The sequence below is a fragment of the Melospiza melodia genome, chromosome 2, assembly GCF_035770615.1.
Source record: "Melospiza melodia melodia isolate bMelMel2 chromosome 2, bMelMel2.pri, whole genome shotgun sequence".
In the NCBI taxonomy this organism is placed as follows: Eukaryota; Metazoa; Chordata; class Aves; order Passeriformes; family Passerellidae; genus Melospiza; species Melospiza melodia.
The window spans coordinates 136,103,047-136,126,881 of record NC_086195.1 but is presented as its reverse complement, the minus strand read 5'-3'; the positions used below and the strand labels follow the sequence as shown (position 1 = coordinate 136,126,881).

The following is a 23,835-nucleotide window of genomic DNA, read 5'->3' as shown; positions in this document are numbered from 1 at the left end:
CAGCACTCACACCCCTGCTGGCACAGACATCTCCATGTTCCATCTCTGGCCAAACAACCCCAGGATGTTTCTGCTTTCCTGCCAGACTTGGCAAATGTCACTGACGTTTATGCAGGCACAGACACCCTGTGTGGCTCTGGGGTCAGAGCCCCTTTGGCACAAAAACCCCAGAGAAGGTTGGGAGGAATCTGATAAATCTTCCTCACACAAAGCACAATTTATCAGATTATGCTCCTTTCTGACCCAGACATGGAGAAACTGAGGCATTTTAAAAACTTGGATTCCATGTTCAGTCTCATGTGAAGGGTGAGACAATACAGATGTTACAATTCACCATCACAATGAGCAGCCAACCATTTCCTGATTCCAATACACTGTAAGTGTTTCTTGGCCTATCAGCTTTTGTCACACCCTGTGTAAATGCCTTAAAGCCAATCATCTAAAATTACCCCTTGTGAATCTTATTACAGAGCATCTTTCATAGTTCTATCTCTCTAAGGTATCCAGTCTTATTTACAAAGTCATTCTTTAAAACTTGTTTCTAGCTCCAGTTCTCTCTCAGCAATGTCGGTCCTATTCCGTGGCATTTCTAAGTCAGCATTTCTTATCTCAGAATTTCCATACAGATCCACACTATGTGAGCCTTCTGTCAAACTCTGGAAATTTCCTACACATCCATTTCCCTCCCAGAGCTGTTCCCTGGCCAGCCCAGGGGCTGTGGGTGCTGCTGCCGGGCACAGGGGCTGGAGGAGCCCTGCAGTGTGACATTAAACCAGCAGAGCAATTGCCAAGCACAAAGAGATCCATCCTCACCTGCTCTGATGGCTGAATCCCTGGGGCTCATCCTCAGCTGTCCCTGCTCCAGGGAGGAGGGCCTGGGCTCACTCGGTGCCCTGCCAGCAGAAGGGAAAGGGTTAATGGAGTTTTTGGGCACGTTCTGTGCCAGAGGGGTTTGGCACGGGCACGGGAAGCTCTCACACACAGAGAAAGGGTTAATGGAGCTTTTGGGCACACTCCGTCCCCAGAGGGGTTTGGCACTGGCACGGGAAGCTCTCACACACAGAGAAAGGGTTAACGGAGCTTTTGGGCACGTTCTGTCCCCAGAGGGGTTCGGCACGGGCACGGGAAGCTCTCACACACAGATTATCCCGAGCCAGAGCCCTCCGGGGCACCCTGGAGACAGAGAGCCGGAACAGACCCGGCTGCAGCGCTGATCCTGCTCCTGCTCTCCCAGAGGGGCAGGGACAGCATTCCCTCCCGGCCCCGAGAGCCCCAAGGACAGTCACTCACTGGGGTGGCTCTGGAGCTGCCACTTTGCTGGCACTCCTGCCCTAGAGCCAGCAGGTTTCTGTGGGAGCAGGAGTTATTTGTGCAGGCCAGAGGCTGCACAGCCCCAGAGCATTCCCTTAGGGACACAAAGCTTCCCACGTGCCTTGTGTAGTCCAGTTTGTAATTGAAGTGCATTTCAAGAGAGTTTCAATGGGAATGAGGTGCCCTGGTGCCAGCCCAGCATCAGATATGGGGCATGAGGAGACTCACCAGATACATTCCCTGCAGACTCTCCCCTGTCAGCGCTCCAGCTGCAGCATTCGCATTTCTCACCGAGTTCTCTTTCCAGGATTCCCAGCTGGAAACTGGTGGCCGCTTCCAGAAGCAAATCCCCAAGGCAGCGCTGCTCCTCTCCCCCCGAACCCCCCCTGCCTCCATCCTTTCCTCCTTTTATAACCACGGCTCCACCCAGGATTCAAAGGGAGGCTCCCAGGTGCTTCCCAGACCCAAATCATTCCAGGTGTTTCGGGAATTAACAGAAATAAGCTCGTCCCTTTTGGGGTAACAAATTATCTGTTGCCCCATTCCCCCTTCTGCCTCCTGTTCCCTAAGGCAAAACACCCGGATCAGGTGGGGGCCAGGGGGAAAATGTCAAGTCCAAAACCAAACCAAAGTTGTTTTTCCATCGGTTTCCCTCAGGACTGTTCAGTTTTCCCGCTGTTCCTCGGCCACAGGAGCAGCTTCTCTCTGGGACCCGTGGGGTGGCACAGAGACCCCGGTCCCGCTGCCTCCCGAGAGCGGAGCCCATCCCATCACACCGCAGCTGGGGCGCGGCGCGGGTTTCGCTCCATGGAACGGGATCGCAGCGAGCCGCGAGTGCCGGCACAGACCCGGCCCGCCCGGCAGCGGCTCCGGCAGCAGCGCCGCAGCACACACGGCCCTGGGGGCGCCACCCGCCCGGGGGCCCCTGCGCGCCCCTGTCCCCTCCGGCCGCACCCGAGGGCACCGTCCCTGCCCGAGCCAGGGGAACTGTCCCGATCCCGGCACAGGGACAGGGCGGAGAGAGCGACCCCGCGTTCCGCGGGGCGGGCACGGGGCTGGGCACGGAACCGCAGCCCGGCCGCCTTGTCCCGGGACAGCAGCTGTCCTCGGTCATTCCTGCTGCTCCCGGGGGTAAAACCCGCCTGGGGAATTGCTTCTGATCACAGCCAGCAGGTGTCTGACGGGAGTCCCTGAAATAGAGCTGAGTGTCTGTGACAAATGAGGGTGCTAAAGATGGAGTGACAGCAGAGGGAACCTTGTTCCTGCCAGTTACCCATGGGAAGAAAGCAATTCCCAGCGTTTTTGCTTGGGAAACAGGGGAAGGGAATTCTGTGTCCTCACCTCCTTAGGATACACATCTTCACTGTCCTATAAAGGGACCATTTGAGGCTTTAGAGAGATGGCCGTGGGTCAAGGATCTGCTGCCTCGGCAGGGCAGAAGGTGGAGCTGCTGTTGGTGATTGTGACAACGGCCTGAATAATTAGAGATCAGTGGGAAGTTGTTCAGTGCACCAGGAATGACAGAGAATGTGCTGGACTAGTGTCACATGCACAGCTGGGACAATGACCCTGAACACCCCAAAAAGGCAAAGAAACCCTGAGCCACGCTGTGACCAGACCCCACAGGGTCGATTTATTGGAAGCGCCAGTGAGGAACAACGGGAATTCCCCGGCGCTCAGCTTGGTCCCGCCTGCCCACACCACCGCCCTCGGGAAGCGCTGCTCTTCCCGGCTGCAAAGCCAACAAACATTTTTTCCTCCGTCCCTTAAAACTCTTCTCTGAAAACCTCTGTTGTCCCGCGCTTCTCCTCCTGCAGCATCCTCCTCCTCGCGTCCCTGCCCGGGCCCGTGGCTCCGCTGCTCCCCGGCAATGAACAGAATGGATGCGATGAATGTAATCGGTGTGAGCCTCGCCGGGGGGCCCGGGGCGCCGGGGCTCAGCCCAGCGCCGGCCGTGCCAGCACCATCGGGCGCTGCAGCCGCTCGTAGGACACGAACATCAGCACGTTCCAGGAGCCCAGCCGCAGCAAGGACGGGACGAAGCCGTGCCGGCACAAGCGGGGCTCAGGGGACGTGCGGGGACATCCCAGAGCGGGGATCCCCCAAATCCTGCCCGTGGGTCGGGGTGTTTGGGGCTCCGTGCCGCGGCCCGGGCGGTGACCGCAGCCGGTCCGCAGGAGCTGAACTCACCCCTTGTAGAGGCCGGCGGGGCCGTGCTGCGTGAGCAGGGCCAGCAGGCAGCTCAGGGCATTGCGGGGCTGCCCGGGGCTGCCGTTCATGGACCGCGTCTTCACCACGTCCGCCGGCGACGCCACCGCCGTGGCTCGGAACCCGGCGCCGAAGGCGGCCACGGGGTGGCACGGAACGTTGTGTGAGGGTGGGCAGGGCCGGGGCTTGGACGCTGCAGGGACAGGGATGGCGCCCGGCCATGTGCCCCCCTGTGCCGTGCTCACCTGTCACCGGGATCAGAACAGGGACCGGCATCAGAACCGGGATATCGGGACCGGGATCAGAACCGGGACCGGCATCAGAACCGGGACCGGCATCAGAACCGGGATATCGGGACCGGGATCGCGGCTGGGAACGGGCGGGGCCCCGGGACCCGCCAAGCCCCGCGGGCGCCGCCTGGCGGACACAGCGCGGCGGTGCAGAGCAGCGCCCTCCGGTGGGCGGCGGCGGGACTGCAGTGCGACTGGGGCTTCAATCAACAAAATTTATTTTTATTTTTATTTTAAAATTCATTTTATATTATTATTGTTTATATTATTATTTGTTTAATTTTTATTTGTTTTATTCTTATTTTTATTTTTAATGTATTTTCACTCGTGTTCACGTTGAACCTCTCGCTAAACCCTAGAGATAAGGAATTTCTTGCCAATTTTTTGCTCCTTCTGACCAACTGAACCCATCCCAAATCCCCTAAATAATTTGGAAGGGGTTTTTCCCAGCCTAAGCAGGGAATTCTTTTTGAGAAAAAAAACCCCTGAGTTAAAAGATATGGGGTCTAAGGGGAAGAGAGGGGTTCTGTGTTAAATTAAAAAAGCACTAGGAAAAGTAAATCTCTGGAAGGTTTCATATTCTCTCCCAGCCTGGTTTTTGTGTGATTTGCTCTTGATTCCAACTGCTCCCAGGGATTTTAAACCTCTGGGGTTAAAATGAGCTGCTGAGCCCAACAGAAAATTATGGGAGAACTCTCTGGATTGGGCAGTGGTAGTCTCTTTGTAGTGCCATAACACAAAACAATGACAGACTGGCAGGGGAATACTGACAGTTTATTTCACAGAGCATTGCAGAGTATATTTTGATCTAGCTCTAGTCTCATCAAAAAAGTATCTTCCTCTGCTTTTTTTCAAAAAAAAAAAAAAAAGGTAGCAAATATTCAGGACAATAACAGTCAGTGCATTATGCATGAAATTTGGATCTTGTTTACAAAAAAAAGAAAGTTTATTTTAAAACAACTCTTTGTTGGTTTGCTTTTATCACTTCCAAGCTTTTAAGCACTGAACCTTTCAATCAAGTCATCTCCAAGGATAGAAACAGAACATGCAGGTGATCACCAACAGATGCTGAGGTTTAACAGCATCTCTCACTCGGCAATGACAATCCACCAGGAATGGTTCAGAACAGCACCACATCAAAGGGAGAAGCAACTTCATTCTCAAAATACCTTCAAATCCACCAAATCTTACAGTTCTGCAGAACAAGACACGCTGCATTTCAGGGACTGGAGAGTACCATGGAGAAGGCCAGTATTTGGGGAAGGTAAGAGGAGGGGCTCATTCCACTTACACTCATAAAAACCTGGGGGAGATGCAATTGATTTTGGGTGGTGCTTTTTAGAGCATCAAAATTCACATTGTCAGAATCAAAGTACTTTTTTTTTCCACATAGTGAAGTTGGCCCCTGCCATCCCCTCTCCATCCCCCTACACCTGATGTCATTGTCACAGGCTGGGCAGTCACCTGTGGGAGAGTGGTACAAAGCACCTGAACCTAATCCCTGCCCACCCTGGGAAAGGTCAGGCTCCTCCAGTCACTGGTTTCACTGGGAAAAACCTGCACCCACCAATGTTTTAATGGTTCCAATGTTTCACATGCACGCTAAGCAAGCAGGAATAGAATTGTTTCAGAGGCACAAAACTTCAACCTGCACCCCCCACCTCTGAGGGATTTTATGTCTAGGACATGTTAGGGAAGCTTAAATCTGCTGTGCCAAGCTGCTTTCCCTGTCTGGGTTCCCTGGATATATACCTGATTTTCAGCACCTCTGGCTGGCATTTCACACAGCAGGCAATGTTGCCTTTTTGCTCTGTCTGTGCCCAAACATCTCCAGGGCTGCAGGGCATTGTCCATCCCCTCACAAACATCTCCAGGGCTGCAGGGCAGTGTCCATCCCCTCACAAATAACCAAACATCCCCAGGGCTCCTGGCAGCTGCCCCAGGGTAACTCCAACTGGGGCTGACACTTGTGACCTTAAAGATCAGCTGGTGACAGCAAGGACCTTTGCAGGGGCTGCAGTAACCCCTGACCTTCACCCTCCTCGGGGTGTAGGGGAACAGCCAGAGCATTTCTGTGCCAGCCCTGCCATCCCTGTGGCTCTGTGCCATCCCAGGGCTGCAGGGATGTTTGGGCTCTGTGTGTGTGAATGGCACTGGCCTGCAGTGCCACGTGAAGGCAGTGGGGCACAGAGCTCAGCCAGTTTGTCATAGGATCCCTGAGTGGTTCCTGCTGCCAGGGGAGGATTTCCAAACGTGCAAACAGGTTTGGGGTGTCACACAAGCCCAGCTGGCTGTGGGGAGCCCAGCAGAGGAAATCCCTGAGGCAGGGCTGGGCAGGCAGCGCTTCATGGCCCTGCACACATCCCTTGGTGCACAAACTCCATTTCCTGATGGGTGCCAGCCCCATCCCTGCACAGGCAGTGCTTCATGGCCCTGCACACATCCCTTGTTCCACAAACTCCATTTCCTGATGGGTGCCAGGCCCATCCCTGCACAGGCAGTGCTTCATGGCCCTGCACACATCCCTTGTTCCACAAACTCCATTTCCTGATGGGTGCAGGCCCATCCCTGCCCTTGGCTGCTTCAAGAGACGTGCACAAAGCTGGGGAGTGCAGTGAAAGCTGCTGGAGCCATCCTGGGGCAGCAGCACACACATCTGGGCACCTGCACTGTGCCTCTGCTCCCCAGGAACCTCTTGGAACCCCAGAACCATTCAGGCTGGAAAAGACCTGGAGGATCAGGGAGTGCAAGCTGTGCCTGATCCCCCATGGGGGATTTTGGGTGTCCCAAAAGGCTCAGGGCAGCCTGGCCCTGCAGAAGGCACTCAGTCACAGGCATCCTTGGCCTCCACACATGGAGTTTGTGGTGGCAGCTCTTGCTGGACCCCACTGGATGTGCCAGAGATCAGCACTCCAGACCTTAATGGCAAGAGTTGCAATGCTTGTCAGAGGGCCCTGTTGGGGTTAGAAGAACTTTCCCTCATTTCATTCTCTTACATGGCCACACCAGAACCATTCATTCTGTGGCCTTCAGTGATGGAGCTGAAATTGCATTTTATTTCAGACTCCATAAGTAGTGAAATTGTCTGGTGTTCCATGTCTGTACCAACATCCATTCAATCTTGCCTAATGCAGCTATTAAATTAAAAGACTGGTTCTAATTGGTCTTCCTGAGTCAAAGTGTTTCTCCATCCCACTTTAGGTAAAGCTCCATAAAGGGTCTATTTATAAATGTTGCCAACGTGGTTAATGCTTTTGACCTTCGATGGGGAGCAATTCTAATAATTGTGCAAAGCAGCAGCAACATTTTTTGTTACTGTTCTGAATGTTCCTGTTCAGGAAAAGTCTGATGGCCTCTATTTCCCCCTCTCTTCCTCTTTCTCTGTTTTTTTAAGTCCGCCAAATAAAAGGATTTATTTGCCCAGAGTGCAGACCAGCTGAGTTTAGCAGAAGTTCATGAGCAGTAATCCAGAGAACAGTTCACACACAGCTTCTGAGAATCCACCCCATCAAAACACACAGTCCTTCTGACAGGTATTTTTAACAATTAGAGCCAAAATGGGCACAGGGGGAGGACAAGCACATGTGTGATAAAGAATCTGCAGTTACATCTTTCTCATATGAGTGATGCAATGACCTCCTGGATTCTGACTCAGGACAGCTGAGAGGAAATTAAGGAGGGGCTTAAACAAGACAATTGCTTAAATTGTAAACTAATTGTAAACTGTTCTACAGCAAGCAAACAATAACTCAAATCTTGAAAAAAAATTATTAAATTATTCCATTATGTTTTCATCAGCACTTGTATTTTATTTTCACACACTGCTTTACAAGTGCCCTACAGCTCTAACCTAGCTAGGTTTTTTGATGTGTGATGGACAGACTGGTGCATGCATGATTTCAGAGGGGCAGGAAACAATAGTGACACATCCTGATCAGCACAGAGCTGGAGCTTTTGTGTCTGTCTGGGTAGAGAAAGCCTTGGGGAGCACAGGGGAAGGGTTTGGCTGGGTAAAGTCACAGAGTTTAAATCCCTGTCATGTAGGTGAATGCAAGGGAGATGTGCCACAAAACAGATGGGTGTGAGGAGATAGAGGGATTCCTCCTCATCATCAGCACAGCACAGAGCATTTCCTTTCAATGTCCTCTCAGAAAACTGAGTTCCTGGTTTCCTACTTTCCTGAATTTTTGCTTCAAGATTTTTTACTGTTTTAGCTGTATTGGAACCAGATTTAAACCCTTGGTTTGAACTGCAGAAGAGGGAATTGGTGATGAAAGAAATGTTGGCAATCATCCTTTTTTTGAGCTGCTGGAGTGAAGCAGGGTATGCCTTTCTAATTGTTTGAGTTTGCAGCAACCCCCCCACCCAGGATTCCCAGCATAAATTCAGGTCTGGGAAAAGGCCAGAGTCAGGAGCACCATGCCAACCCCATGTCATCACTCGCTGGCAATCTGCCACAGCAGAAACTGCACACTTCAAAACTGTTTGGTTACCCCAGCAGTTCATATTTTCTTGCTGGAAGAAGGCTCATCTCTTGTACTGAGCATTTAAAAAATGTAACAACTCTAAATCTGGTATTTTTCTAAGTGGGACGATGGTGAACAAATAAAAATTATTTTTTATATATAATATCCTTCCTAGATTGCTCCTGGGACCTCGGAGATGAGAATAATATGTACTCTTTATGGGCAAGTGAACCAAAGTCTGACTAAAGTGAGGACTACACCTCAGAGAAGCACTGAAGGTGCCACTTTTGGCAATTCCAGAGGAGAGACTCTGCTCACAGCCTGCAGGTGACTTGTGATGTACCACACAGCAGGAAATATCGACCTCCTTGGCTTTAGGGAGAAAACCCAAGATTCCCCAGCTCTGGCATCCACAGACCAGCTGCCTGGGATGCTGCTGAGCTCACACAGCCTGGGACTGCCCTGAAAATAAACCCATGAGCACAGAACACACCTGGGCCATGTTTCCTGCACTCACAGAATGCACAGCTGGACTTCCCTGCCTGGCCTGCTCCTGCTGTCTGGAGCTGTCCCCAGTTGTCCTTTGGGGCAAGGACCTGCCCTTGTGCACTGGGCAGGCACTTTGAGCACCTGCATGAAGCTGTTTCAAATTTCACTCCTGGAATTTTGGCTCCTTAAAATTTAAGTCAGCAGTATCAGCAGCTGGGGGCTGTGAACAAATCACAAACGGGACAGGGCTGCTGTGGAACGTGCCTTGAGCTGGTTAATTTTCCAGCAGCAGTCTCATTACATGGCTATGACAATGGGCAGATGCCACCAGCTCACATCCCAGGCAGCAGACCATGAACTTAATGTTACAACTTACTTTATAAGTTTTTTGACCAATCACACAAAGAAAAAGCACATTGACAGTAGTTTGATCCAATCACTATAAGCACACATACCTTTGGTTAAACAGTCCTTGCTTATTTTGAATACAATACCTACTTGTAAGCCTTAAAACACAATGCTCAGAGCTCCATTATTAAGCTTCAAACTTCTTAATATCTTGCTAGATAAACTTTTCTGTAGCTTAGAGGTTTATTCTAGACAAGCGTTAATACACAGATCATTGCTCTATTTGCCCTTGCTCTTCTACTTTTAAATAAATTTTCTGCTCACCTAACTCATAGCTGCTTAGCTCTAATCATAGTTCTGATTTTGTAGATTCCTACAGGCAGAACTACTCCCAAACTCACTGGTGGATTTGGCCCAACACCACAGGTCCAGATACAGAACCAAAACTAGGATTGAACTCAGACAGTCAAAATAAGCAAAACAAATACCTAAATTATATTCTCATATACACAGGTCACAGAGCAAGCTGAGTGCAGTAGCAACACACTGCCTTCCTTTCATTTGCACTGAAAAAACAGAGAGAAAAGGTATTTTTCAAATGCCAGACTAGAATTTGGTTGATGCTGTTGTTGTTTATCTCCACCACACTGGCAGCCTTTAGTTCAGTGTGAATTTGAGTCCATAAGAGGCTGAGTGTGGCAGCAAAGGAGCCCACATTGGGATCCTGATTCCTGACACATTGCTTGCAATATTTGCCCTCCAAGGGTGCTCCTGCCTTATGTCTGCACCTCCTTCAGCTGGGAATTCCAGCTGGGAATTTCAGTGCACCTTCCTCTGTAAGGTTACAGATTAATCCACATGCCCCAGTAATGGGACCAAGAGAATTATGGAAAAGGAGCAATTGACAGCATTTCTTCACATTCCTAGCCAGACAGCATCTGTTCAAATTAGATTTTGTGAATTTGATGCTGTCTGAACAGCAGGTCTGGTCCATAAGCCACCAATAACTCTTTTTCCTTCCCTCTCCCTTCTCTAATGAAACAATCAGCTCTAAAACAGATTCATTGGAAAGAGATATGTGCAAATGGATTTTTTTTTTTATGCCAAACAGAGCTTTCCTAACACCAGTAAAATCAACGTGGGTATAAGGGATTGCTCATTAAGAGGTGGAATCTCTATATTCTGCTCTTTCAAGAACTGGAATATGTTAAAGACAAACATATTTCTTATTCATCTTTTCTCCCTGGTGACAAGTTGCTATTGGATGCCTTATTTAATGGTCTGAGTGGGCTGTATCACCCAATTCCTGTACAGATAGGCTCATTAATGGAAGATTACAGCAATCAAATATGCTTCTCTTTAATTTTACTAGCATACCTATTCTCCTACCATGGATTCCTGAGCCCACATATCAAAAGTTTTACTGGGAGGTGTGTGGGGGGAGAAGCATTCTTTTTCTTGTCTTTCATAAATTAAATTTTGTGAATGTTAATTCTGTGCCTCTGGCAGCAGAGCAAGTGGAAGGATACTTTTATTTTTTTGGAGTTTATCACTCAATAATGACTGTTTTCCCATAGAGCCAAAAAAAAAAAAAAAATCAATCTCTGCTCAAAATGCCCCTGAAGACAGGAGAATGCGCTGTGTGCCTTGCTGGTTAATATGTCTATCTGATGAAAAAAAAAAATCAATAAATTTTTCTTAAAAAGGGTTACTGCAAGAGGAGAAAGTAGTTTATCTCTTTCTGATTGATGAAACTGCATCAAAGTCAGTTATCCACCATTAAGTTCCATATTTATCCTTGTCACCCTTCAGACTGCTGGAGTTCAGTGTTCAGCCAGTACTTCCATTTTAATATTAAGTCTAAGTTGAGAGCATTTGAAAAACTCAGAGAACTGGAAAATTTTATTAAAAGACGTGTTTGAAAGGGAAGCGTGGGAGATTTAAATAAATATACAAAATTAAATAAGAAATGAAAGGGTTCTAAGGGCCAGAAAAGGGGTCAGAACCATGGCAGGCTGAGGTTATTCTATTCCTCAGGAGATTATATATTCCTGTTTTTTTCTGACAGCCTGCAGTCCCAGGGCTGCTGTTCTTTTGAATCTCAAACTCACCATTGTTCCAGAGAGATTTGGTGTTCTCCATTCCTTTTTTGTTGGATAAAACTATTTGGAATTTTTAAAATGAAGGTCAAAAAAGTTTCTTATGGTCTTATGGTCTCTAAGAGCCAAAGTTTCAGCTTTAAGCTTCCTGCTTAAATATGCTATCAGACTTGATATAAAGTATTTCTTGTGTAAAATATAAATATAGAAGAGTTGATTCTCAAATGTTGGTGAGACACTGGAACACAATAGCTGGAGGTATTGTGGGTGCCCCATCCCTGGAAGTGTTCAACAGGTGGGAAGGGGCTTTGACCAATGTGATCTAATGAAAGGGGGTTGCAACAAGATGATCTTTAAGGTCCATTCCAAGAAAAACCATTCCATGATTCTTGGAATGTATGATGGGTAGTCATATTCCCTTTTCAGGGGAACAGAAGGGACGTAATTCCTCCAGTTTAACTTGAATTTCCAGTAAGGTAAGGGAATTACTGCCCATCCTTACCGACCACTAGCAATATTTACGGAATCATTAAGGTGCTATGCCACCCACTGCAACCCCATGCCTTGAAAGGGTTTGCAAGTAGGAAAAGATTGAACTGCATCCAGGTTTATCTTTTGAGTGCCACTATTATCTACAATCAGCCAAGGAAACACAAGTACAGAACGTGGTCTCTGAGAACTGAGTTTATACAATTTCAGGCACTGCATTATTCCATTTACAATTTTCCATGATGAAGTTTCTTGCCCAGTTTCTGCCCATGGTATTAGCAAAGCTGTCATGAGTGTCACTGAAGAGATTGAAGGGCAGAGCTCTGCAGAGGAGTTTCCTTCCTCCCACCTCTGGTGGACTGCAAGCTTTGTGGTCTGAGTCTCAACACCAAATATCTTTTACCATGAAATAGAAATAAAAGAGGAGAGGCCAAACAGGGAAATACACTGTGTTTGGCAAAGGGTAATGTACCATTTGCTAGTCAGCTGGGAAATACTGCTGAGCTTTTAAAAGTTGATCCAAGCCAATTAAAGTCAATGAAATCTTCCCTAAACATTTTCACATGCTTTGCATCAGTCCTCTATAAGTTATTAATTTTTTCATCGGGTAAACTTACATACAATCAGACCTCGACAAAATCCATCTGCCTCCATCTCTAAGAAGAAAAATCTGTGACTGGAAAATTCCTAGAAGTGTCAGCTTTCTTCCCTCATTGGTATTTCTATGAGAGTTCAATAGCATTGTCCTTTATCCAGAAGATTTCTCCCTAAACCTTTTCTTTCTTTTTTGCTTTTGACATCATCTACCCAGAAAATATACAGTCTAAGTAGGATTAATATTATTTTATAAACCACTCCACACTGGCTAGGGTTGCCAATCCCCAGTTTAGTGTCTCTTGATATCTCAGACCTGCAGAGCAACATTTGAATGAGCAAACTGAAGGCTTTTTGGAGATAGTGTAGATTGCCCAAATTTAGGTGCAGCAAATTGTTAAAGACCTACTCCTACATTTATTTTTTTTGTGACCTGCTATGCAGCACTGGATCAGAAAGCATACCTTTTCTCCTCAGTCTGTAGCTTTAACTTTTTTCCTTTTTCCTGCTAGCATCCAGCCTAATCTTTCTACTTCTTCAGTCAGATGCAGAAAATGCAGTAATTCACTGTTTTCCTTCCTTCACGCTGTGTAGCTTTGGTATTGTTGAGTGAAATTACGTTGTAGAGTAATGTGGGATAGAGCATTTTACAGCAAAGTGCTTTTTAAAAATAAGTCTTTTTATGGTAAAAAGTAGTGCTACATGGCAAATAGCTCATGGTAGTGATGATGATAGGAATCATAAACATAAAGGAGGAGGAGAGAAAAACAAGGTAAGCAAAAATTAGCTCACAGAGATGAAAGCCTGCCTGGTCTAGTATGAGCCACCCAAATGTAAAATTACAACAGAAATTACCATTATGAAGACTGTTTTTTAATTAGCAACAGTCACATTAATTGTCATGATGTATATGTTTATCTCTCAACAAAATAGGTAAAACATAAATTCTATTAATCTTTCTCATCCTAACTGATTTTTTTTTTGATTGCATGAATAAGCCACCTCCTAATTAATTTTAGCTATGTTAATAAATAGCTATTAGACTGTGGTGAAGCTATTTGTTAGCCACAGCAGATATATTATTTAGAGATTGTAATAACCCTAAGTATTCTCATTATTATCAATCTGAATAGACAGAGATCTGCAGAGACAAATGCAGCTTCTACAAAGTCTTTAAGCCTGTAAATGCTGGAGTTTACAAGGGACAGCCTGAGTTGTTGTAGATCCACAACCAACTTCTCTGCACAGTCAACTGAAAGTTAATTTGTGAATTAAAAAGGATAACTTCTCACTGCTCTTCACTAAAACTGTCCAACAGAAAAGGAAGGTAAAATTATTGAAAACTGTTTTCAGAGGGGCTGAAACTCTTACAGCCAGACCTAGGTTCTTGAAAAATGGGGTTCCAAGAAGGGATGCTGTTCTCTGCTGCTGTTTAATTTGTATTTATCAAATACTGTCCTTCCAAGAATTTACTTCGCATCTCCTAGTATTTAACAGAGTAACAGTCTGAGATGGGATTCCTTCACTCCTCCCAGTCAAATTATGTTTCAAAATGATTAATGAGAGATGCAGAAACAGATTCCTTTATCAAATGGCCATATGATAAATGAAGCAGTGGATTTCAGTCCTTCCTTTACTTATTGGTTCAGTCTGTTTTCCTTTTTCCTGCCCCATCTATTTTGAACATGGTTAAAAAAATCCCACTCTGCTGAAAGAGTCAGGAAGAGGTGATTTGGTGATGATGATTCATGCTCAGGAAAGCCAGCAGACAAAGCTTTTGCCAGTGATAATGATTCCAACACCTCCTCCACAACACAGTCAGAAAATTAGTGTGGGGAATCTAACACTCCACAGCTTAAGGCATAGCAGTGGTGTGAGACAGAACACTTTTCATCTAAAACTGGGATGAGTGGAGGTGTTCAATAGGAGGGAGGAAAGGTCAAGAAATCTGAGATGGAAATCTTGGCTAAGGAGTCAATATAAGGGGGTAGGTGAGAGAGGAGAATGGTAGGGTGTGGTGAGAAGAAGAAACAATCTTCATGCAGTAAAATAAATGCAAAAGTTGAGGTTGTCTTGTATTCATGGTCATTCTATTTTTAGGGAGCTGCTGTATTTAATATAAAACGCAATTTGAGGTATAAATTCTCATTCATCCTCTTGAAATCTTCCTCTCTGTAAGATATTGAATTTCTCTCACAATAACTGCCAGGCTTCTGTTCCTGCACAGGGAATTTGTATGAGAGCTTCATCTGTCAGCTGATATATTTGGGGATAAGATAAGGTCAGAGTAGGAAAAGAAAAGGTGAATTTCATATACTGAATAAGAAATGCAAACAAAGATTTAGGAAACACAAAATTACTTCAGAAGTTATTGCAGGCACATTTGGTAATGTGTATACATGCAAAGTAAATACTGCATTGTATTAGAGTGAGGAAGTTCAGCATGTCATTTGCAATAGCAAGTATTCCAGAGATGATCAAAATGAATAAAACAATGCAAATTCTGAAAGGTTTGGCAAATTTCTCTAGTCTCACCAGTGAAATTCTCTTAGCCTAAAAAGTAGAGGTTTAGAGTAGGAAAGAGCATTTCCTGTGCAGACACTGACAGAGCGTTGTTGTTATCTTATTGTATTTCATATTTCTAGAGTCCCATACTGGTGTTGTTATATTCTTAAAGTCCATACCTTCTAGGTGGTTTTCTACCATGCAGCTCTTTCTCTGTAGCACAGTTCCTCATGACTTCTACAGGGGCTCCACCAGGGCTCTCGACCCACCCCTTTTATCCCAGTGGCCTTCATGAGCTACAGCTGCTGCCCAACCAAGGACCCCGCAGCTGTAGCTCATCCAGAGCAACCAGGACCCACCTATCCAGTACATAGGACTCTCACCACATTTCCCCCTTTTTTCTATTACTAACAGATGTATTCAAATACAATATAGATATACTCAAGTACAATATACTCATTTCCTTTACAATACATGTTTTATCCCAAGACTCAAAGGCCTCATACACCACACAAGTACAATACACACATTCCCCCATGGCTCAAAGGTCATGTACAACACACACAGCTTCTTGACTCAAAGGCCATATTTCTCTCAGCTCCTGGCTGCCACAGCTCCTTGATTCAATTGCTATATTCTTTCTGCAGTTCTAGGCTGCCTTTCCCACAGTCCTACAGCTCTCAGGCTGCTACACCTATCTTCCACAGCTCTTCAGGCTGCTACAGCTCTCAGGCTGTCCTATTTTCCACAGCTCTTCAGGCTGCATACCTCCATCTCCACAGCTCTTCAGGCTGCATACCTCCATCACGTCGGGGTCACCAATTGTTGTTGTTATCTTACTGTATTTCATATTTCTAGAGTCCCATAGTCTTGTTATGATATTCTTAAAGTCCATACCTTCTAGCTGGTTTTCTACCATGCAGCTCTTTCTCTGTAGTACAGTTCCTCATGACTTCTACAGAGGCTCCACCAGGGCTCTCAACCCACCCCCCCCCCCCTTTTATCCCAGTTGCCTTCATGAGCTACAGCTGCTGCCCTACCAAGGACCCCACAGCTGTAGCTCATCCAGAGCAACCAGGACCCACCTATCCAATACATAGGACTCTCACTACAACAGAGTAACTTCATTGCTGACTCTTGCATGTTCCTTTCCCATCTTCACGCTTCCTTCCTTCCTCCATTCCTCCCCTTATCTATACATTTTGACTATGCCATGATTAGGCTATGAGTTTAATATAAAGTGTGCTTCACAGAATCTCCAGTACACCAGGATCCTTCTCTAAATACTCTTCTCTCTAATATTCATTCCTAATAATTCCAAGTGACAAAAGCCCTGCAGGTGTTTCACTGGGAAGGTGGCAGGAGGGGGAGGGAGGGGAGTGATGCGTGTGTGTGTCACAGATCACAGCAAAACTCTTTGCTGCAAATGCTTCTCTGCCCGGATCAAGGATGTTCCTGCACAGCCTCATGTGACTATTCAGCAGCTGATGAATGCACACTGGGCCTCCTCCAAGCACCTTGTAATTGATCTGGAGCAAATGTGCACAAAGATATCCCACTGCTTAACGAACTGAAGCCCTGCTGGTTAGTACAAGTATCACTGTGCTAACCTTCCTCCTTGGCTGATTTTAATCTTCTGGCTCCGTCACACAGTTAATTGTTTCTCATTTATCCATATTAGAGGAAGATCATATGAAATCCATGCAAATTAGGCTGTGAGAGCCTCATTTACTACATTTACAGAAATTTGCAGAGAGATTTTGTCAATAGAACAGTTCTTAGCCAGTGGCCTGGTTCTGGTAAAGATCTGCTTGGTGTGGTGTGATGTATATGGCATGAGGTCTAACAAGGCCAGGTGCCAGGTCCTGCACTTGGGTCACAGCCACCCCAGGCAGTGCTACAGCCTGGGACAGAGTGGCTGGAAGCCTTCCCAGCAGGAAAAGACCTGGGGTATCACCAGCTGGGGGCTATGTACAAATCACAAACGGGACAGGACTGCTGAGGAACATGCCTTGAGCTGTTTTATTTTCCAGCATCAGTCTCATTACATGGCTATGACAATGGGAAGATGCCACCAGCTCACATTCCAGGCAGCAGACAAAGAACTTAATGTTACCACTTACTTTATAAGTTTTTTGACCAATCACACAAAGCAAAAGCACACTGACAGTAGCTCTATCCAAGCACTACAAGCACATGTACCTTTGGTTAAAGCAATGATTGCTTATTTTGAATACAATACCTACTTGTAAGCCTTAAAACACAATGCACAGAGCTCCATTATTAAGCTTCAAACTTCCGGATATCCTGCTAGATAAACATTTCTGTAGCTTAGAGGGTTGTTCTAGACAAGCATTAATACACAGACCATTTTTCTACTTGTCCTTGTATTTCTACTTTTTAAATAATTTTTCTGCTGACCTATCTCATAGCTGCTGCTTAGCTCTAATCACAGTTTTACTGTCTCTGAGGCCTGCCTTTTGCAGCTTTCCCAAAATCATCTGATTTTGTGGATTCCCACAATGGGGGTGTTGGTTGACAGCAACTGAACATGAGCCAGCAGTGCCCAGGTGGCCAAGACGCCAATGGCACCTGGCCTGGATCAGCAGTGGTGTGGCAGCAGGACCAGGGCAGGGATTGTCCCCTGTGCTGGGCACTGCTGAGGGCACACCTTGTACCCTGTGCTCAGTTTTGGGCTCCTCACCATGAGAAGACATTGAGGGGTTGGAGTGTGTCCAGAGAAGGGCAGCAGAGCTGAGGAAGGGTCTGGAGCGCAAGGCTGACAAGAAGTAGCTGAGGGAACTGGGGATGTTCATCCTGGAGAAAAGGAGGCTCAGAAGAGACCTGAAAGGAGTTTGTAGCCAGGTGGGGTTGTGTGGAGGCCCTGGAGGGGCTTCTCCTAAGTTACATCCCGGTGGCTCCTTCCCCTGTTCCTATTCCTGAACATAGGATTCCTGAGGCTCTCCCTCCCTTTTCCCTGATGGGGCCTCACCTTGATACTGCCTGGTGACCAAGGTCAGCCAGGAGGCCCCTGGGGGAGAGAGCTGGGCCTTGGGGGCGAGTGTGTGTCAGAGAGGAGAACATCTCACTACACAGCGGAATTAAACATCTATGGATGTTATGCAAAAGCCTTTTTGGCTTCTTTACCCTGGACTTTACTAGCAGCAATTCAAGTTGCAACAGGGTTGGCACCTTATACTGGCTAACAAATGTCAGGACAAGAGGACGTGGCCTCAGGTTGCACCAGGGTAAGCTTAGATGTGAGATTAGGGAAAATTTCCTCACTGAAGAGGTGGTCAGGCTTTAGATCAGGCTGCACAGGGAATGGTGCAGCCACTGGCCCTCAAAGTGTTCAAAAAGACACAGAGATAAGGTTTGGTGGTGGGCCTGGCAGCGCTGAGTTAATGGCTGGGCTCAGTTCCACACCCTGCAATCCTGCGTGCTCCATGGTACAGGACAAGGGGCTGCTGCTCTGCTGCACTAGGAAAATTTCCTTATGATATTTGAGGATATTGACTGTACATTTACCTACTCCTTCCTCTCCTGAATGCAATCGTCTTGAAAAACAATATTTTTCAGACTGAATCTGTTGTCTTTGCCTGGAAAAACCCTTTGGATTACAAAATGGACATTGTTCTCTGTGGTAGGTTTTATATCTGAACCTCCTTCCACATATTACACATGAACTTCTGCTCCTGTGGGGACCTGTGTAATAGCTGCAATTCAAAACAAAAAAAAAACCAAAAAAAACCCCAAACCCATACAGAGCATTTGGAGTAAATGTCTTTAATTTTTAAATCTGATACCAGGCAATTTTGTTGAAATGTACTAGTGTAAAGTTGTAAACAAGGTCAAAATTCAATTTCCCTCTGTGTTTGGGCTTTGGAGGGTAAGTATCTTGGATTTTATTTGGTTTTGTTGTGTTGGCTGGGGGGTTATTGTTTGATTCATTTGGTTTTTTTTTCTTGAATACATTTGATGCTCTGCTGCCCTTTGCCTTGTAATTTTCCTTCTCTGAGTTGCCTTGTAATTTTCTTACTCTGAGTTTGTGCAGCCTACCGGTGAAGCATTATTCCTAGGGTCTGAAATAATTTATTTTTTTCCCACTTTTACTATAAACATATTAAACATTTATATACAGATAGTGAGGAATTGATCCCTTTGATCTTAGATCTTATATTTTTTTAATGAGATGAACTTTGTGTGCTATGAAGCTATTTCATTTTCACAAAGGAAGTGTAATGAAGTATTACATAAAGGATTAACATTTTACACTTGCTTTACAAAGCATGGTGATAAATAATCAGCAGCTCTTTGCCTTGCAGTGTGTGGAATCATGCAGTGCCTATTTCATAGCTGTCTAAAAGTGCCCACTTGGTTCCTGTTTTTCAGGACTGACTAGTTCTGCATAATTTCTGCATTTAGGAAGTCAAGCTATGAATCCCTCTCAAAGAAGCTCAGTGCCATGTATTAAATATTAAATAGAAATTTATAGCTATTTCTTGCTTCTGTGATCGTGGTCTCTCTGAACACTGACTGGGAAGTGTAGGAGGAATTCATCCTGATGTATGGATGCCATGGGATGTCAGCATCACCTCCGCAGGGAGAATGTTTTTGTGGAATGGTTCTGTCCTCTGGTGGCAGTTCTCTCAGTCTCCATTCCTATGGTTCTTCAAAAAGGGTCAATCACTGTAGTTTCTAGGAGTTTCCAGCTCACATATGTTCAGATGTGCCTTGCCACTGTGCCCAGTGTGCTTCAGCCATAGGCACAGGTTGGAAATGTTTAATGCTGTGACAAAAAGGAGCAGGGCAGCGGGACAGGAATCCTGAATCCTGTATTTGCCCTGAGAGAGTCCTACACACCTTGATTCCTCACCCATGGTGTTCTCATCTTCTTGCTCTGTAAAACTCCTCTATAGGAAAGGACAAACTCGGGTACATTGGACAAGAAAAACTTTTCTTTTTGGGTGAGTGACTTGGCTTCTCAGGAATGTTTTATCTTTATTGAGTATAATGCAAGTATATCTTTCTATGCTAGGAATGTAGCACCTTTTCCATCATCCTGGTTTGAAAAAGTGAAGCCACTTTAAAAAAAAAAAACAACAACAAAAAAAAACAAAAAACCAAAAAAACACGTTGATCTTGGTTGATTTTAAGGTGGTCATAAAAATCTGGAGATATGAGGTATTGATTGTAGGTGCTGTGAGGAGTGGCCAGGGCTCATCTGTAACCACACTGGAGTAGGGGAAAAATGTGAGGATGAAGGAACTGCAGACAGGAGTTGCCATGGACTGACCACAGCCTTCAAGTCAAGCCTGTTGCAAACACAAGCTTTTCAATCTTAATTTTTCTCCTCCCTGTCCTTTGAGGAGGGGGAGTAGGAAAGCAGCTGGGTGGTTTGGTAGCCAGATGAAGTGAACCCACCACAAGGGAGGTGTCTTGGGAACACCTTTATGCTCCTTACTTGCATGGTAATGCAACTGTTCTTTGTGATTCTATTACTATGCTTCAGTGGTATCATCCAAATGACATGGGAATTATTTGCATATGATCTTTGTTGTTTGAGGGGAGAAGGAGGGCTTCAGTGTGAAAGCTACTTGAGATAATTACTACATATGTGAAAATGTTAATACTTAAGTTCTTCCAGACCCAATGAATCACACTGTAAACTGTTCATTTTTGTGCTATTTTCACTGAGGAAATGTTGCCTGTCTATAGATTATCTCTCTTTGTTCTTCTTTCAGTCAATATATGCTTTGTACTGATGCAGAAAAAAGGACACCATGATTTTACCTAACAAGATAGGAAAAAATCCTGACATTGTCATTGTATTAATTCATGGTATAGGACAAAAATATTCCAGTTATAGTAGGAAAACTCTAAACAATCATCTTGAAAGCAACCAAAAAAAACCCAACCCAAAATCCAGTGATCTGTTTCACAACATAAGGTTTGAAAGCACACTCAGTAATTTACATGTGCCTACAGAAATCTGTAGTGACTTATTACATTTTAAAGCATGTTTGCACTAATGAATATAGCAAAAGAGACTGATCTTCAGTGACTTTGTATCAGTAAGGGGCTGGTCTCACACAGAGTGAAAATCAGATTCTATATGATCAGTGGCAGGGTACAGAGGAATGAAGGTAATAAGCAAAACAGGGATCTTTTACCTGTCCAAAGCCCATTATAAGAACACTACAAAAGACTTCTACAAAAGTAGATGGCAAGCAACCTAAAGCTTTTGATCATTATTCTGATTTTAAATGCAGCATTTGACTAACTCAATACAGCAATTTTTTTATGAAATGCAAGAGAAAGAGTTAAAAGAATTCTGCAGAATTCAGACCCAGTGAGCATGGATTATTGTGACTATTTTGGTATACATTTTAAAGTAGATATCCTCATATTTTTGTGAACACTTTAATTCTGTTCTTCTTATGTCAGGTATAAGCTACTTTTTGGGCTGTGTCTCCCTCCAGAGGCATTTTTATGAGAATGTGTAATTTTTTGATTTTATGAAGCTGAAGGAAAAATGGAAAATTATGCCTTGTTTACACTGTAAGAGGTAATTATTATTCCAGAATAATATTTTGTTGAGCTCACTCTCTGGCTGAAAAGGTGATTCTAGAGATCACAGTTACTGTCATCACACCTTGCTGGGACACCAAAAATCAGTATCAATGGTATTGAATATCAGTAATATTGCAGAAATTGCAGGTAGCAAAACTGAAGTTTAGCTTTACATAATTAAAATCAAAATCACAGTGAGGAGAAGGATTGTCCTTTAATGCAAGTCCCTTCCAGTTAAGTACTGCAGTGATTCTTACTCTTATAAACATATTATATATAGACATATTATATATAGACATATATTTCCAGGTACTAAATACAAACACAACCAAATACATTTTTAGGGTTCCTTATTCTTCTGAAGAAAGGTAGGAACCTTCATTTCTTCCTAATCAGAAGGAAAGGAAAAAAAGGAAGAAATGAAACACCAATATATAGCCTGAAGATGTAGAGCTAACCCTGATCTCATCCCTAGGAGTTTTCAAGTACAAAATGCTTCCTCCAGCTCTCTGAAGATCATTCCTTGCTTTTACACACCTCATTAAAAGCCATGCTGTTAACTACCCCTGCCCTTTATAGAAACTCCCCTTTGCTCAGTTTGCTGATCACTAGCAAATCTTCCCATATGTTGAGGAAGATTTTTTCCTCTTATTTCTTAAATAGCTTTCTTTGTGTTTCTGTGACAAAATTATCTAAAATATTGCAACTAATTTCATTACTTTACTTATTCAGATCAAAGGGGAAAAAACTGAAAAAACCCCAACAAATAAAAACAGCCAGCCAAAAAAACCCCCAAAATAACCCCACACCACTTTTTTGATTGAAGCACCAATCTTTATTTCACCCAGTGTGATCCAGAGGCCTCCAAATCCCCTTCAAGGATTCTTTTCCTGCTCTTTGTCTAGGATAGGGCTTCACAAAAGAAATAGCCTGGAAATTCCTCATCAATTTAAAGAATACAAATAGGAAATACAAATAGGTACACCTGTCTTATATTTATTTACATGTCCACTTTCTAAAATGTCCATCTCTGATTATGAAAAAAATGCTGAGACTTTTGAATGCATCTCTTAGACTCAGCAATTTAGATATGCTAGTTTCCTTCAGCAAATAGTCTGAAAATCATATTTTTCAGCTGAAATTATAGGCAAAAGCTTAGGGCAACATACATACACCAGCTGCATTATGGGCATGTCTTGTTAAATATTTTCTCTTACAGCTGGTGTCAGTAAACTGAAGTGTCAAAGGAAATTTTTGTTTTTCTAAATATTTCTTTAGCTCCTGGCTTATGACCTTCCTTTTGTCTTGTTTTTCCCGTTCCTCACCCTCCTCTCTGCAGCAATAGATCACTGCAGCAAACAGCTCATCACAGCTGTCACTCTGAGAACTTTTTAGAATTGTGAAGTTTTGATGTCTCAGCAAATCAGACAGCATTTTCAATTTAGTACATGGCAGATTGCTTTTTACAATGGGCTGGAAGACTTGGTAATGGAATATGGTGCCTTTCAGCTACTTAAATCTATTTCAGTTTGATAGTGACAGAAAATTCATTACCACCTGTGTTGTGAATAAGTGCAGATATTTGGGCAAAGGAGTTGTCTCTTTGTTTTTCTTCCCACACCATACTCAGAAGTTCAAAAAGATTTCACTAAATTCAGTTCTTTTACAATTACCAGTACTTGGCTAACTTTAAAGTATGTTAACTAAAGATGGTGTTTTTCCTACCCTTTCAGTTCAGGGAGCACCTGTGTGTCTGGGAACTGGGCAATGCCTGTTTGGAGTTGGACCTAAGAAGCACAAATAGTCATAGAATTATAAAGTGGTCTGGGTTTGAAGAGACCTAAAAGAGCATCTCATTCCAGACCCCTGCCATGGCACAGACATATTTCATTATAGGTTGCTCAGAGCCCACCAAACCTGGCCTTGGGGTGGGGCATCCACAGCTTCTCAGAGTAACCTGATACAGACCTTCATCACCCTCATAGTAAAAAATTTCTTCCTAAGTCCTACTCTAAACCTACACTGTTTCAGGTTAAAACCATCCCCCCTTGTCCTATCATTACATGCTCTCATAAAAAGTCCCTTTCTTACTTTCTTGTAGGGCCCCTGTAGGTACTGAAAGGCTTCTGTAAGGTCTCTCCAGAACCTTCTCTTCTCTAGGATGAGCAGCCCCAGCTCTTTTATCCTATCGTCATAGGAGGGGTACTCCAGCCCTCTGAGCATCTTTGTGGGCTGGCTCCAACAGATCCAAGTCTTTCTTGTGCTGGGAGCCCAGAGCTGGATGCAGCCCTGCAGGTGGGCTCTCAGCACAGGGGGCAGAGGGGCAGAATCCCCTCCCTGCCCTGCTGCCCACGGGCTCTGGGTGAGCCCAGGATTGATTTGACTTTCTGGGCTGCAAGTGCGCACTGTCAGCTCATGAGGAGCTTCCCTTCCACCAACAGCCCCAAATTCTTCTCCTTTAGG

General features: G+C 44.9%; 1 pseudogene; it reads right to left on the bottom strand.

Annotated features, from left to right (window-relative positions):
* Positions 1-3,310: 3,310 nt before the first annotated feature.
* The window catches only part of LOC134415022 (uncharacterized), an 84,076-nt pseudogene continuing 63,551 nt past the window's right edge, over positions 3,311-23,835 (bottom strand).